Genomic DNA, 17,633 nt, shown 5'->3' on the forward strand with positions numbered 1-17,633 from the left:
CATTTTTATTCGAGTAGATTTATTTTCTCCTTTTGGCTTTGGTTAAGTAATTGGTAACACTTGAGTTATCAAACTCAGCTGTTGTTTGAACATTGGAATTTGTTGATTGATTTGAATTCCAATAACTCTGGTCTCTCCATAGGAGTTGACTAGGACCTGAGGAATCAAATTGATTCATCCACTTAACTTACCTTCATAGTTAGAGGTTAATTAAAGTGGAAGCAAAATCCAATTCTCATTATACCTGATAAGGATAACTAGGATAGGACCTCAATTTCTCATACCTTGCCAAGAGATTTTATAATTATTAATTTAATTTTCTTGTCATTTAAATTACTTGTTCCTTATTTTAAAAAAACCCAAAAACATATCTTTTTACATAACCAATAATAAATCATACCTTCCTCCAATTCCTTGAGAAGACGACCCGAGGTTTAAATACTTTGGTTATAAATTTTATTGGGTTTTGTTACTTGTGATAACCAAGGATTTTGTACGAAAAGATTCTCTGTTGGTTTAGAAACTATACTACCAATGCGATAATATTTTTATAAAACTTCTAAATTAGCGAGAATCTTATTCGTTACTGCACATGATTTTTAAAGAAGAACTCGTGCCTAGCAATTTTGGAGGGCTTCTGGCCCCATTTGGAGCTGAGTTTTTGGCGGGAAAAGCTTTAAAAGACCAAGGATTGAAGGGGAACACATCATTCACACATCTTTGGGCTCATTCACTCACATCAGGAATAGTATAGAGTTAGTTTTAGAGAGAGAAGCTCTCACTTCTCTCTAGGATTAGGATTAGGATTAGGTTTAGTTCTTAGATCTAGGGTTTAATTCATGCTTTCTTCTACTTCGTCTTCTCAATTCTTTGTTGTTGCAATCAACATTCTTCTATTCTTTTGTTGCAATTTCCTTTATGTTGTTTCTATGCTTTGTTGTAGATCTACTCTTGTTCCTTCTATTCTCTTTCAATTCAATTATAGGTAATTCATAATAATTGTGTTCCTTTTGATTGTTGTTGTTGATTTCTTACATTCAATTGTTGTTAGATTTTATTCTTGTTGATTAATTTACTATGCTTTATTCTTTTGCCTTCCAAGTGTTTGATAAAATGCTTGGTTGGGTTTTAGATTAGATTTTAGTGCTCTTGGCTTGAGAAGGTAGCTTAGGAACTCTTGACTTACTAATGTCCAAGTGATTGATGATTGGGAGCCATTAACTCTAGATCTCACTAATTGAATTGGTGGAGAACTAGGACTTATGGACTTGGATTGACATAGCTCATTTGACTTTTCTTTACTACTAGTTAGAGGATGACTTAATGGGGTTGATCCTTGCCAATTCTCATGTTGTGGTTAGTGATTAGGATAGAGATCCTTGACCACCAACCCTTGCCAAGGCCTTTTTGTCATTTGATTTCCTTTAGCATTTACTTTTCATGTTTCTCATCTCAAAACCCCAAAATATACAAACTCATAACCAATAACAAGAACACTACCCTGCAATTCCTTTGAGAGACGACACGAGGTTTAAATACTTCGGTTATTAGGATTATTAGGGGTTTGTACTTGTGACAAACAAAATTTTTGTATGAAAGAATTATTGTTGGTTTAGAAACTATACTTGCAACAAGAATTCATTAGTGAAATTCTAAACCACATAAAAATCCAATCATCACCTTCGTGCCTGAGAGGTAGCTTCTTCCTTTGCATGGCACTCCATGGAGGGGTGTGGCACACCATCTTGCATTGGTCCTTAGAAGTGTCTTTAAGCTTGGAGGGTTCTCTGAAATTTGGCCCAGTATAACACTTGGAGTTTGGGCATGCCACACCATGCCTTGGCCCTCTTTGAAGGCGTTACACGCTTGTTTTGGGCATAGCATGCCATGCCTCTTTTCTTGGGGCACTATTTTTACAAGCTGAAAGATGTTGGTCATGTATGGCCATAACTTAACGTCCACTATAAACATATGCATATCGTTTTGAAGCTCTGGATGTTAGATTTTTAACATCGATGGAACTGACTCATTTGATACATCTCCTTCGGACCCTGACGTGAACAGACGCTCTCTCCATCGAGAAATTCAACTGTCAAGATATCTCTATAGATCATGCTATGCTCACTTGAGTATCAAGAGGTCTGGATTGGCAGCATTTACAAATTCACTTCGAAGGTGTTGTACTTCCCTAGGCTTCTCTGCTTGTTTTCTTTTTCTTTGGTCTTGCCTAAAATATTTTAACAATTTCATAAACATATTAAAGTTCAAAACAACTCCATATAAAATCAATTAAGTTACAAGAATCTCAATTATAATGGGGAAATTGTTAACTTTATTCAAAAGAATGATAAAGAAAAACAACTAAAGATACTCATGTATCATCTCCCTGATAGTACACGGTGAGCGATTGAGCCACCACAATGGTTTTATCGACATCCTTAATATTTTTCCTCCGTAATTCTTGCTTTGCCCAAGGTTGGAGTCCATCAAATAATAAGAACAATGCATCATCTAATGATAAGTTAGGAATTTGAAGCATGACAACAGTAAATTCCTTTACGTAGTCGCTAATCATACTTTTGTACTTCAACTCCTTCAACTTCTTCCTTACTTTATATACCACATTCTCAGGGAAGAATTGTCTTTTCAACTCCCTTTTGAAATCTTTTTATGTGGCTATGTTGCAAGTATCCTTCTCCATATCTATACATTTTCTCCTCCACCAAAAAGTAGCATTATCAGAAAGGTAGAGAACTACAATGCATACCTTTATTGCTTCTTTGACCACTCTTTGACCTTCGAAGTACCTCTCCATTTGCCATAGGAAGTTTTCCACCTCTCGAGCGTCCCTCACACCCTTGATTTTCTTCGGCTTTGGGAGATCAATTTTTGTCGTCTTCTTTATAATAGTTGGTCGGAACCTTACCTTTTCAAACAAAACTCAAACCTCCTTGAATAATTTCAAGAAATTCTCAAGCTTCTCTTTTATTTGGAGTATGCTTTCTTTAAAAGTATCTAGTTCTCCCAAGGGTCTTGATAAACCCATATTTTATGATATATTTTGTGCTCAATTTAAGTGATTTATTCAACCCTTCACCTACTTATTCATGTGAAATTGCATGGTTTTACTTTTCCTTCCTTATTATGTTATATATGTGAAAAACATGTTTCCTATGCTTTAAAAATAATTATTTTAATTACCTTTTATTACCATTCGATGCCATGATTTGTGTGTTGAGTATTTTCAGATCTCCTAAGGCAGGAATGATTTAAAGGATGGAAAGAAAACATACAAAAATGGAAGGAAAGCACAAAATGGTGTTTTTGAAGAAACTGGCAGCGACGCGAACGCATGGATGACGCAGCTGCGTGCCTAGCGCGAAAAGGCAGTAACGCGAACGCGTGAATAACGCAGACGCGCACCTTGAGCAGAACACAAATGACGCGTACGCGTGACCGAAGCGAACGCGTGATAAGGAAAACTCCCAGATGACGCGATCGCGTGACCCACGCGGACGCGTGACAGACGCCACGCACCAGAAACTGCAAAAAATGCTCCCAGTGATTTCTGAAGCCCTTTTTGGCCCAGATCCAAGTACAGAAAGCACAGACTAGAGGTTATAAAGTGGGAGAATACATCCATTCACCAGGAGGTCTCCAATTATTCACTTTTCATGATTTAGATGTAGTTTTTAGAGAGAGGTTCTCTCTTCTCTCTTAGGTTTTAGATTTAGGATTCCTCTTAAAGGAATTAGGATTTCTTATTATTTCAATTTAGGATTTCAACTCTTTATCAGGTTCAATATTTCTTTTACTTTATATTTCTCTTTTACTTTCAGATACTTTAATGCTCTCATTTAATTACTTATGTTGCCAAATTGGCTTATGAACTCCTTATGTTTTGATTGATTTTCTCTTATTAATGCAATTGAGGTATTTCAGATTTATGATTCTTGTTTAGCCTTTATATATTCTTGGCTTTAATTGATTAACTGGAGGCTCTTGAGTTATCAACTTATCGTGATTGATTGTTATGTCGGCTAATTGACTGGAATTCCACTAACTCTAGTCTTTTCTTAGGAGTTGGCTAGGACTTGGGAATCTGACTAATTAGTTCACTTGACTTTCCCTTGCTTTCGTAAAGGTTAACTAAGTGGGATTAACTTCAATTCTCATAGGAGTAACTAGGATAGGACTTCCGAATTTTCATACCTTGTCAAGAGTTTATTTTACAGTTATTTATTTATTTTACTTGTCATTTAAAACACTTGTTCCTTACTTTCAAAACCCCCAATATACAAAACTCATAACCAATAATAAGAACACCTCCCTGCAGTTCCTTGAGAAGACGACTCGAGGTTTAAATACTTCGGTTATCAATTTTAAAGGGGTTTGTTACTTGTGACAACTAAAACGTTTGTACGAAAGGACTTTCTGTTGGTTTAGAAGCTATACTTACAACACGATCATATTTTTATATTTCTTTACCGATAGAAAAACCGATCGTCAAAATGGCGCCGTTGCCGGGGAACTGCAAACGTGTGCCTTATTATTAATTATTGTAAATATTTTTCTTTTATTTGTTTATTTGTTTTTGTTTTTCCCTTTTATTTCTATTAGTTACTATGAATTCTCACCCCTCTCGCTTTGACTTTGGTTCTAAATTTGTTGAAAGGAGTGGAAGCTACAACAGGAATATGCATCAAGGTCTAAGCAATCAAAGATGGATGGAGCCATGAGGACTTGATTAACCCTTTAGGCAACAACACCCTCCACAGTATCACAGACGAGGACCACTTTACAATGCATACCAAGCTAATAGATATGGTGGACCACCATGTAATTACCAACAAGCCCCACCCTGTGCTTATAGACCATCCTCTCAACGTAGATTTGAACCACCACACTCACAAGTTCCTTTTCACTATTCACCACCGTATGGCCCTTATCCACCACAATCCTAATCCAATTACTCCCAAGAACCACCACATTCTTATTTTAAACCCTCTTCCCCAACCAATGAACCCTCATACCCACCCCAACCTCCAATGAATGACAAACTTCGTGTTCTTCTTCAAGGGCAAGCGAGGATGCAAAAGGGCGTCCTGGAACTCACTACTGCCTTAACTGAGGTAGTAAATATAATAGCCTTCCGACATCTGAGCGCTCAAAATACTCCCATGGCTGCATATGGAGAAACAAAAGAAGAGCGTAGCATGAAGGAAACACTAGAAACTTCGGTGGACAATTAGGAGCATGGCTTTGTATTGGAATAAGTGGAGGAAGCCATGATAGTTGTAGAAGAAGAAGTGGTTGAAGATTTAGGAGATGCTGAACCTCCATGGGAATCGAGAACTGTAAAGGATTCTGCTGAGAAGTTCAAAATTGATGCCAAAGAGGACAGTGCACAACCTCCAAAGCATATACCTTGTGAAAAATTGGACGGAACAGACCAAAAAGTTGATTCCATATGCAGTGATGATCATGAATCAAGCTCTTCTAATCACGAACTCACATCCGCAACTGAACTCCTGGAACCTAAAGAACCTTATCCAAGTGAATACGAAGATGATGTCGAGGTAGATTTCTCTCAACCTCCAACGTATGACTTGAGTAACGAGGAAGACATAGAAGACTTTGATCAGGACGCAGTTGCAGTTGAAGATTTTTGCAACAAAGTAGAGGAATTCACAGAAGAATACAAGGGAGTAGAGCTTACAGAACTACTGAAAACACCTATCCCAAGGCCATTACCACCTAATACAAGCTTCAAGTGGGTACAATCCTTAACCTTTATCTTTACTTTTCTACTTGAATATGGCTTGCTTGAAACAGATGGCTAGGTTAGAGCTCTCTGCGGCTTTAAGAGTAAGAGGGAAATGGCTCGTACTCAGAGCTGGTGTGCAAGATTCAATAAGGTTCCACGCTTCAATTCGAAGTGCGCAGATTGGTACCAAGTTCAATTGAATGGGTCTCAGGAGGCGTTTGGTCATCTTGGTGAGAATACAATTCCTAAACTGCCCAGATGGAAGAAGATAGGTCAAGACGAAGGCGGATTTAAAAGCAAAGGTTGGGATCCTGGAATCTATTCTAACATTCGTCACCCCGGGAGCCTGAGAATCTGTTTGAAGCTGCTCAATAGCTTTACATGCCTAATTTGGGACCCCAGAGGCTGTTGGTATTCCAAACATTGGAGGAGATTTCTGGACGAATTTAAGCATAAGCCACCATAACAGGAAGCTCATCCAATGTCCAACTTAAGGACTTTAACTAAAAGTGCTAGGTGGGAGACAACCCACCATGGTATGGTCGTTTCTTTTTCAATTTTATTTCGTGTTGTTTGTTTTTATATTATATTATTTTCATTGAACCTGAATATTATTCATTATAATTGCATACTGCATAATTGCATAAAAAAATACACGCGACGCGTAAGCGTCACTGACACGTCCGCGTCACAAGTGCATTAGGAAGAAAAGGAAAGTGAACAGAAAGTCACACGAAAGCATGGCTTGAGCCGTGCCTTTGGCACAAATTGTTCCACGCGACTGGTCGCTAACGCGTTCGTGTCAGTTGCGAAAAATACCTCCCACGCGTCCGCGTCACTCACGCGAACGCATGATCTGGAAATCGGCGTAAATATCCAATGCCCAGAAATCTGGGCTGGAATCGTGCGGTTAGTGTGCGTTTAGCACAAAACGGCCCACGCGTTTGCATCCCTGACACGAATGCGTCACTTGCAAAAACACTCATCCCACGCGAAAGCGTGAGCGACGCGTCTGCGTCGCGTGGATCTTATCGCCCTCTAAATAGAGACAGAGAGTTGCGCAGAAACGACGCTGGAATTGTGCGTTTAGCACAATTTTCAGTGACACGGTCATGTGTCTCACGCGACCACATCATTCATCTTTTACCCATTCCATGTGATCGCGTCAACCACGCGACCGCGTCAACCCTATTTCACCCTAGCCACGCGATCGCGTGTATTCAAATCCACTAACCCCCAGTCACGCGAAACCCTAACCCCATCGCGCCCCTATTCTCTTCTCCCCCCAACCCCCCCTGCTCCCTCTCTGCTCCCCACCAAAATACCACCACCCCCAACCACCTCTAACCGCTGCACCACCCCCAACTACCCAGACCCACCGCGACGACCACCCCCCTCTTTCTTCCTTCTCCCCCCCTTCTCTTCCCCTCTCTTCTCTCCCCTCCACCACCACTGCCCCCACCGCGGCCAGCCACCACCACCGCGCCATCACCGCCGCGTCAGCCCCACCACCACCACCCTCACCTCCTTTCTTCTTACCCACCCCTACACCATTAAACCCTACCCGAAACCCCCTGCCACCGAACAGCCGCCCACTGCCGCGCCAACCGCCTTTCACCGCCGCGTCAGCACCACCACCACCACACCCCCATCATCTCTCTGTTCCATAAATTTGTTCTTCCACACACCAGGTTCCGCTGAACGCCAATTTCTCTATCACTTGTAGTTTTACTTATTTTTCAGATTATGTTCAAATTAGGCTAGTTAGAGATGCATGTTTGTAGTGGATTCTAGGTGGTTAGGTAGCTAGGATGTGGTTAGTGGATTTAGGCCTGATAATTGCACTGTTCTTCCTACTTGGTTTATAAATTTTGCAATTATGATGTTGCTGTGATGATCATCTTGTTCATATGCTGTTCTTTCGTATTTCATGATGATGTTGCGACTGTTCTTTACTGTTCCTACTGTTTGTGTCTATTTGCAGATTTATTTAAATTCATATGAACGGTTTTCCTTGCTGTTTATTTCTCAGGAACATCCAATTTTAGCCAGAATGCTGCCCAATTTTCTGCAAATTGTTTCATTTTTACATTCAGGAATTGGTTTTGGCAATTTTCAATTCTGCACTACTTAGCTCCAACCAAACCAATTCATGAATGCACGGGCCAGCATTCTTTTTCCTTTCAGTTTCCTGGTTCATAAATTGCACTTTTGATGATTCGATTTCAATTTTTGCTATTTCTATATCTATATGAATCATCATCAACCTAATATCCTTGCTTGAATATGAGTTGATTATTCTTTAAGTTTGTGAATTTCTTGTTACCTAGGAAACATTTATCATGCCACATACTTTAACTTACTTTCTCCTAACTCACTGCTTTCCACTTTTTCACTTTTAACCACTTTTAACTTTCTAACTTATCCCTTTGCTTTTTAACTAACTCCTTCAACTTTTTAACTCATGGCATGATTATTGTTTCTCGTAATTAACAGGTATTCTACTTATAATATATTTTGGATTGTGATTTCCCGTAATTAACATGTGCTTATATTGCTATTATTCTATTTGCCTACTTGTTTTCCTGCTTTGTTCTTCATTTATATCCTGGAATTTCTGCTTTTCAGGATGTCTGAACCCCAACGCAAAGGAAAAGGCAAAGCAACCATTGGCAAAAGAAAAAGAGGTGAATCCTCTATGTCTATCATGGATATTATGCATGATGACTCCTAGCAGGAAAGTACTTTACCCTGCAGGAGAAGGCAGACCAGCTCCTCATTGCCAATGACCCGGTAAAATTTGTAAACAGATACTGTGAGCTGAAGTATCTAGTGTTTGCCACCTCCAGGAACTTGTACCTGGAGAGAACTCTGAAAATTCCAGAAGAACTACAGTAGTACACCTCCGATCAAATAAAACAGACAGGCTGGTTCTTCTTGGAGAAAAACTTGACAGAGGTCAATGCTTCCTGGGTCCGGGAGTTTTACTGCAACTATTTCAAGATGGTATGCGAAATTGTTACTCTGAGGTTGTAAAATTTGTTGTTCGTTCTCTCCCTGGCAATGGCGCCAATAACTGGTGCACAATACCATGGTCCAAACATAACTTCACAACTTCGCACAACTAACCAGCAAGTGCACTGGGTCGTCCAAGTAATAAAACCTTACGTGAGTAAGGGTCGATCCCACGGAGATTGTTGGTATGAAGCAAGCTATGGTCACCTTGTTAATCTCAGTCAGGCGGATATTAAATAGTTATGGAGTTTTTGAATAATAATAGTAAATAAACAGAAAATAAAGATAGAAATACTTATGTAATTCATTGGTGAGAATTTCAGATAAGCGTATAGAGATGCTTTCGTTCCTCTGATCTCTGCTTTCCTGCTGTCTTCATCCAACCAGTCCTACTCCTTTCCATGGCAAGCTTTATATAGGGCATCACCGTTGTCAATGGCTACATCCCATTCTCTCTATGAAAAAGGTCCAAATGCTCTGTCACAGCACGGCTAATCATCTGGAGGTTCTCGATCATACTGGAATAGGATTCACCCTCCTTTTGCGTCTGTCACTACGCCCAGCACTCGCGAGTTTGAAGTTTGTCACAGCCATCCCTTCCCAGATCCTACTCGGAATACCACAGACAAGGTTTAGACTTTCCAGATCTCAGGAATAGCTATCCATGGGTTCTAACTTATACCACGAAGACACTAATAACTCGGACTTGGTCCCCTGTATTAGATATCCAAGAGATATCCATTCAATCTAAGGTAGAACGGAAGTGGTTGTCAGGCACGCGTTCATGGGGGAATGATGATGACTGTCACGATCATCACATTTACAGTGAAGTGCAAATGAATATCTTAGAAGCGGAATAAGTTGAATTGAATAGAAAAACAGTAGTACTTTGCATTAATCTTTGAGGAACAGTAGAGCTCTACACCTTAATCTTTGGAGTGCAAAAACTCTACCGTTGAAAAATACATAAGTGATAATGGAGTTCATTGGTCTCGACCCCAGAGGAGAACCGGAGTAACCAAGACTGTGAATACAATGATAAAAAGTTCTATTTATACTAAACTAGTTACTAGGGTTTACAGAAGTAAGTAATTGATGCATAAATCCACTTCCGGGGCCCACTAGGTGTGTGCTTGGGCTGAGCTTGAATGCTACACGTGCAGAGGCTTCTTCTGGAGTTGAACGCCAAGTTGTAACGTGTTTTTGGCGTTCAACTCTGGTTCGTGACGTGTTTCTGGCGTTTAACTCCAGACTACAGCGTAGAACTGGCGTTCAACGCCCTTTTGCATCATCTAAACTCGGCCAAAGTATGTACTATTATATATTACTGGAAAGCCCTGGATGTCTACTTTCCAACGCAATTAGAAGCGTGCTATTTTGAGTTCTGTAGCTCCAGAAAATCCACTTTGAGTGCAGGGAGGTCAGAATCCAAGAACATCAGCAGTCCTTCTTCAACCTCTGAATATGATTTTTGCTCAAGTCCCTCAATTTCAGCCAGAAAATACCTGAAATCACAGAAAAACACACAAACTCATAGTAAAGTCGAGAAATGTGAATTTAACATAAAAACTAATAAAAACATCCCTAAAAGTAACTAGATCCTACTAAAAACATACTAAAAACAATGCCAAAAAGCGTATAAATTATCCGCTCATCACAACACCAAACTTAAATTGTTGCTTGTCCCCAAGCAACTGAAAATAAAATAGGATAAAAAGAAGAGAATATACTATAAATTCCAAAATATCAATGAAACATAGCTCCAATCAGATGAGCGGGACTTGTAGCTTTTTGCCTCTTGAATAGTTTTGGCATCTCACTTTATCCATTGAGGTTCAAAATGATTGGCATCTATAGGAACTCAGAGTTCAGATAGTGTTATTGATTCTCCTAGTTCAGTATGTTGATTCTTGAACACAACTACTTTATGAGTCTTGGCCGTGGTCCTAAGCACTTTGTTTTCCAGTATTACCACCGGATACATAAATGCCACAGACACATAACTGGGTGAACCTTTTCAGATTGTGACTTAGCTTTGCTAAAGTCCCCAATTAGAGGTGTCCAGGGTTCTTAAGCACACTCTGTTTTTGATTTGGACCTTGACTTTAACTGCTCAGTCTCAAGTTTTCACTTGACACCTTCACGCCACAAGCACATGGTTAGGGACAGCTTGGTTTAGCCGCTTAGGCCAGGATTTTATTCCTTTAGGCCCTCCTATCCACTGATTCTCAAAGCCTTGGGATCCTTTTTATTTACCCTTGCCTTTTGGTTTTAAGGGTTATTGGCTTTTTGCTCTTGCCTCTTGGTTTTACGAGCTTTTGGCTTTTTCTGCTTGCTTTTTTTTTCGCTATTTTTTTTCTTTTCTATTTTTTTCTGCAAGCTTTTGTATTCACTGCTTTTTCTTGCTTCAAGAATCATTTTTATGATTTTTCAGATTATCAAATAACATGTCTCCTATTCATCATTCTTTCAAGAGCCAACATATTTAACATTCTAAAACATCAACTTCAAAAGACATATGCACTGTTCAAGCATTCATTCAAAAAATAAAAAGTATTGTCTCCACATCAAAATAATTAAACTAAGTTCAAGGATAAATTCGAAACTCATGTACTTCTTGTTCTTTTGAATTAAAACATTTTTCATTTAAGAGAGGTGATGGATTCATATTCACTACTTTAAGGCATAGACACTTAGACACTAATGATCATGTAATAAAGACACAAACATAGATAAACACTTAACATAAAGAAAACGAAAAATAGAAAATTTGAGAACAAGGAATGAGTCTACCTTAGTGATGGTGGCGTTTCCTTCTTGAGGAACCAATAATGTCCTTGAGCTCTTCTATGTCTCTTCCTTGTCTTTGTTGCTCCTCCCTCATAGCTCTTTGATCTTCTCTAATTTCATGGAAGATGATGGAGTGCTCTTGATGTTCCACCCTTAGTTGTCCCATGTTGGAACTTAGTTCTCCTAGGGAGGTGTTGATTTGCTCCCAAAAATTCTATGGAGGAAAGTGCATCCCTTGAGGTATCTCAGGGATTTCTTGATGATGAGCTTTCTCACGTGTTTCTTGAGCTCTATGAGTGGGCTCTCTTGTTTGCTCCATCCTTTTCTTAGTTATGGGCTTCTCTTCCTCAATGGGAATGTCTCCTTCTATGAAAGCTCCACCTGAGTAACATAGATGGCAAATAAGATGAGGGAAAGCTAGCCTTGCAAAGGGGGAGGGCTTTTCGGCTATTTTGTAGAGTTCAAGGGAGATGACTTCATGAACTTCTACTTCCTCTCCAATCATGATGCTATAAATCATGATGGCTCGATCCACAGTAACTTCAGATCGGTTGCTAGTGGGAATGATGGAGCGTTGGATGAACTCCAACCATTCTCTAGCCACAGGCTTGAGGTCCAGTCTTCTAAGTTGAACCGGTTTGCCTTTTGAGTCAATCTTCCATTGAGCTCCTTCCACACATATGTCCATGAGGACTTGGTCCAACCTTTGATCAAAGTTGACCCTTCTAGTGTAGGGGCGTGCATCTCCTTGCATCATAGGCAAGTTAAACGCCAACCTCACATTTTCCGGACTAAAATCTAAGTATTTCCCCTGAACCATGGTGAGATAATTCTTTTGATTCGGGTTCTTACTTTGATCATGGTTCCTAGTGATCCATGTATTAGCATAGAACTCTTGAACCATTAGAATTCCGACTTGTTGGATGGGTTTTGTTAGAACTTCCCAACCTCTTCTTTGGATTTCATGTCGGATTTCCGGATACTCATTTCTCTTGAGTTTGAAAGGGACCTCGGGGATCACCTTCTTCTTGGCCACAACATCATAGAAGTGGTCTTGATGGGCTTTAGAGATGAATCTTTCCATCTCCCATGCCTCAGAGGTGGAAGCTTTTGTCTTCCCTTTCCCTTTTCTAGAGGATTCTCCGGTCTTAGGTGCCATCAATGGTAATGGAAAAACAAAAAGCTTTATGCTTTTACCACACCAAACTTTGAATATTGCTCACCCTCGAGCAAGAAAAGAAAGAATAGATGAAGAAGAAGAAGAAATGGAGGAGAGGGAGAGAGAGATGTGTTTCGGCCAAGAAGAGGAGGAGGGGGTTGTGTTGTGTGAAATTGAAGAAGAATGGAGGGGTTTATATAGTGAAGGGAGAGGGGTTAGGTTCGGCCATTTAGGGTGGTTTGGGTGGGAAAGTGATTTTGAATTTTGAAGGTAGGTGGGGTGTATGAAGTAGGTTTATGGGGAAGAGTGGGTGGATGTGAGTGATGAATAGGTAATAGGGAAGAGAGCTTGAGGTGATTGGTGAAGGGTTTTGGGGAAGGGTGTTTATTGGGAAGAGAGGATGAACATTGAGAAGAGGGAAGAGTATGAGTGGAGGTAGGTGGGGATCCTGTGGGGTCCACAGATGCTGAGATGATCCTGTGGGTCCACAGATCCTGAGGTGTCAAGGAATTGCATCCCTGCACCAATTAGGCATATAAAATGCCTTTGCATGCAATTCTGGCATTTAAACGCCGAATTGATGCTTGTTCTGGGTGTTCAGCGCCCAGATGCAGCATGTTTCTGGCGTTGAACGCCAGTTCTATGCTTGTTTCTGGCGTTCAGCGCCAGCTTTCCTCAGTGTGCATTCCTGGCGTCTGAACGCCAGGATGCTGCTTGTTTTGGGCGTTCAACGCCAGATCCATACTCTGTTCTGGCGTTGAACGCCAGCCAGATGCTCCTTACTGGCGTTTAAACGCCAGTAAGTCCTTCCTCCAGGGTGTGATTTTTCTTCTGCTGTTTTTTATTCTGTTTTTGATTTTTCTATTTATTTTGTGACTCCACATGATCATGAACCTAATAAAACATGAAAGAACAACAAAAATAAAAATAAAATTAGATAAATAAAAATTGGGTTGCCTCCCAACAAGTGCTTCTTTAATGTCAATAGCTTGACAGTGGGCTCTCATGGAGCCTCACAGATGTTCAGAGTATTGTTGAGACTCCTCAACACCAAACTTAGAGTTTGGATATGGGAGTTCAACACCAAACTTAGAGTTTGGTTGTGGCCTTCCAACACCAAACTTAGAGTTTGACTGTGGGGGCTCTAGTTGACTCTGTTTTGAGAGAAGCTTACTGTGCCTCTTTTCCATGTTTACAGAAGGATGTCCTTGAGTTTTAAACTCAAGGGAGTCCTCATTCAATTGAAGGACTAGTTCACCTCTGTTAACATCAATCACAGCTCTTGCTGTGGCTAGGAAGGGTCTTCCAAGGATGATGGATTCATCCTTATCCTCTCCAGTATCTAGGATTATGAAATCAGCAGGGATGTAAAGGCCTTCAACCTTTACTAATATGTCCTCTACTTGTCCATAAGCCTGTTTTCTAGAATTGTTTGCCATCTCTAATGAGATTTTAGCAGCTTGTACCTCAAAGATTCCCAGTTTCTCCATTACAGAGAGTGGCATGAGGTTTATTCCTGACCCAAGGTCATATAGAGCCTTCTCAAAGGTCATGGTGCCTATGGTACAATGTATTAGGAACTTTCCATGATCCTGTTTCTTCTGAGGCAATCTCAGTTGATCTAATGCATTTAGTTCATTGGTGAACAGGGGAGGTTCATCTCCCCAAGTCTCACTACCAAATAAATTGGCATTCAGCTTCATGATTGCACCAAGGAACTTGGAAACTTGCACTTCAGTAACATCCTCATTCTCTTTAGAAGAAGAATACTCATCAGAGCTCATGAAGGGCATAAGGAGGTTCAATGGAATCTCTATGGTCTCTAGATGAGTCTCAGATTCCTTTGGTTCCTCAGAGGGAAACTCCTTATTGATCACTGGACATCCCAGGAGGTCTTCCTCCTTGGGGTTCAGGTCCTCCCCTTCCAGCTTGGATTCGGCCATGATGGTTATATCAATGGCCTTGCACTCTCCTTTTGGATTTTCTTCTGTATTACTTGGGAGAGCACTAGGAGGGGTTTCAGTGATCTTCTTACTCAGCTGCCCCACTTGTGCCTCCAAATTTCTAATGGAGGACCTTGTTTCATTCATGAAACTCAGAGTGGCCTTAGATAGATCAGAGACTAAGTTTGCTAAATTAGAGGTGTTTTGTTCAGAGTTTTCTGTCTGTTGCTGAGTGGATGATGGAAAAGAATTACTATTGCTAAACCTGTTTCTTCCACCATTATTATAGCCTTGTTGAGGCTTTTGTTGATCCTTCCATGAGAAATTTGGGTGATTTCTCCATGAGGGATTATAGGTGTTTCCATATGGTTCACCCATGTAATTCACCTCTGCTATTGCAGGGTTCTCAGGATCATAAGCTTCTTCTTCAGAAGATGCCTCTTGAGTACTGTTGGATGCAGCTTGCATTCCATTCAAACTCTGAGAAATCATATTGACTTGCTGAGTCAATATTTTATTCTGCGCCAATATGGCATTCAGAGTATCAATTTCAAGAACTCCCTTCTTTTGAGGCGTCCCATTACTCACAGGATTCCTCTCAGAAGTGTACATGAACTGGTTATTAGCAACCATGTTAATGAGTTCTTGAGCTTCTGCAAGCATTTTCTTTAGGTGAATGGATCCACCTGCAGAAGTATCCAATGACATCTTAGCTAATTCAGACATACCATCATAGAATATATCCAGGATGGTCCATTCTGAAAGCATGTCAGAAGGACACTTTTTGGTCAGTTCCTTGTATCTCTCCCAAGCTTCATAGAGGGATTCACCTTCTTTCTATCTGAAGGTTTGAACATCCACTCTAAGCTTACTCAGCTTTTGAGGAGGAAAGAACTTGGCTAAGAAAGCCTTGACCAGCTTATCCCAAGAGTTCAGGCTATCCTTAGGTTGAGAGTCCAACCATATTCTAGCTCTGTCTCTTACAGTAAACGGGAAAAGTATGAGCCTGTAGATCTACTCCATTAGTCTTAACAGTGTCACATATCTGCAAGAATTCAGTTAAGAACTGAAAGGGATCTTCAGATGGAAGTCCATGAAACTTGTAGTTTTGTTGCATCAGAGAAACTAATTGAGGTTTCAGCTCAAAATTGTTTGCTCCAATGGCAGGGATGGAGATGCTTCTTCCATGTAAATTGGAATTAGGTGCAGTAAAGTCACCAAGCATCCTCCTTGCATTATTATTATTTTCGGCTGCCATCTCCTCTTCTTTTCAAAAATTCCTGTAAAGTTGTCTCTGGATTGTTGTATTTTAACTTCTCTTAGTTTCCTTTTCAGAGTCCTTTCAGGTTCAGGATCTGCTTCAACAAGAATGTTCTTGTCCTTGCTCCTGCTCATATGACAAAGAAGGGAATAACAAAGAAAATATGGAATCTTCTATGTCATAGTATAGAGATCCCTTTGTGTGAGTAGAAGAAGAAAAGAATGTAATGTAAGGAAAGAGAAGGGAGGAAAATCCAAACACAAGGGTGAGGATAGGAGCAGAGATATGAGGTGAGGAGAAGTGTTAGTAAGTAATTAAATAAATAGAAGGAGATGAGGGAGAGGAAATTTCGAAAATAATTTTTGAAAAGGAGTTGATGATTTTCGAAAATTAAAGGGGAAATAAAATTAAAATTAAAATTTAAAACAATTAATTAATTAAAAAGAAATTTTTTTTGAAAAAGAGGGAGGTATTTTTGAAAATTAGAGAGGGATAGTTAGTTAGGTAGTTTTGAAAGAGATAAGAAACAAACAAAAAGTTAATTAGTTAGTTGAAACAAATTTTGAAAATCAATTTTTAAAAGATAAGAAGATAAGAAGTTAGAAAAGATATTTAAAAAAGATATGATATGAAAAGGTATGATTAAAAAGATATGATTTTGAAAAAGATAAGATAAAAAGATATTTTTGATAAGATATGATTGAAATTAGTTTTGAAAAAGATTTAATTTTTAAAATCACAATTAATGACTTGATTCACAAGAAATCACAAGATATGATTCTAGAACTTAAAGTTTGAATCTTTCTTAACAAGTAAGTAACAAACTTGAAATTTTTGAATCAAAATATTAATTGTTGATGATATTTTCGAAAATTATGAGATAAAATTAAGAAAAAGATTTTTTGAAAAATAATTTTAAAATTTTCGAAAATAAATAAGAAAAATGAAAAAGATTTAATTTTTGAAAAAGATTTTGAAAAGATAAGATTTTTAAATTGAAAATTTGATTTGACTCATAAGAAACAACTAAATTTTAAAAAGTTTTGAAAAAGTCAACTCAAATTTTCGAAAATTTATGAGTGAAAAAGGGGAAAGATATTTTTTGAATTTTGAATTTTTAATGATGAAAGAGAAAAACATGAAAAAGACTCATAACATAAAAATTATGAATCAAAACACACAATGCATGCAAGAACACTATGAATGTCAAGATGAACACCAAGAACACTTTGAAGATCAAGATGAACATCAAGACTTATTTTTGAAAAATTTTCAAGAAAAGAAAACATGCAAGACACCAAACTTAAAAATTTTTCATGTATAGACACTATGAATGCAAGAATGCATATGAAAAACAAGAAAAGACACAAAAAAAAAGAAAATATGAGGATCAAACAAGAAGACTGGCCAAGAACAACTTGAAGATCATGAAGAACAGTATGAATGCATGAATTTTCGAAAAATGCATAAATTGTTTTTAGAAAAAAAAATGCAATTGACACCAAACTTAAAAATTGACTCAAGACTCAAACAAGAAATACAAAATATTTTTTATTTTTATGATTTTATAAATTTTTTTTTTATTTTTTCGAAAATTAATGTGAAAAAGAAAATTCCAGGAATCTTGCACTCTTAGTCTAAAGCTCCAATCTGAGGGTTAGACATGGCTTAATAGCCAGCCAAGCTTTAGAAGATACC

At 38.9% G+C, this 17,633-nt stretch overlaps 1 non-coding gene across 1 annotated transcript; it reads left to right on the top strand.

The window, feature by feature from the left end:
- The first annotated feature begins 15,436 nt into the window (after window positions 1-15,436).
- Window positions 15,437-15,544, top strand: LOC148579773 (small nucleolar RNA R71). The gene has a single exon (XR_015893811.1). It is a non-coding gene; the product is annotated as a small nucleolar RNA R71 (small nucleolar RNA).
- The last annotated feature ends 2,089 nt before the right edge of the window (window positions 15,545-17,633 follow it).

The sequence above is a fragment of the Arachis ipaensis genome, chromosome B10, assembly GCF_059453495.1.
Source record: "Arachis ipaensis isolate K30076 ecotype BB chromosome B10, ASM5945349v1, whole genome shotgun sequence".
Classification (NCBI taxonomy): domain Eukaryota; kingdom Viridiplantae; phylum Streptophyta; class Magnoliopsida; order Fabales; family Fabaceae; genus Arachis; species Arachis ipaensis.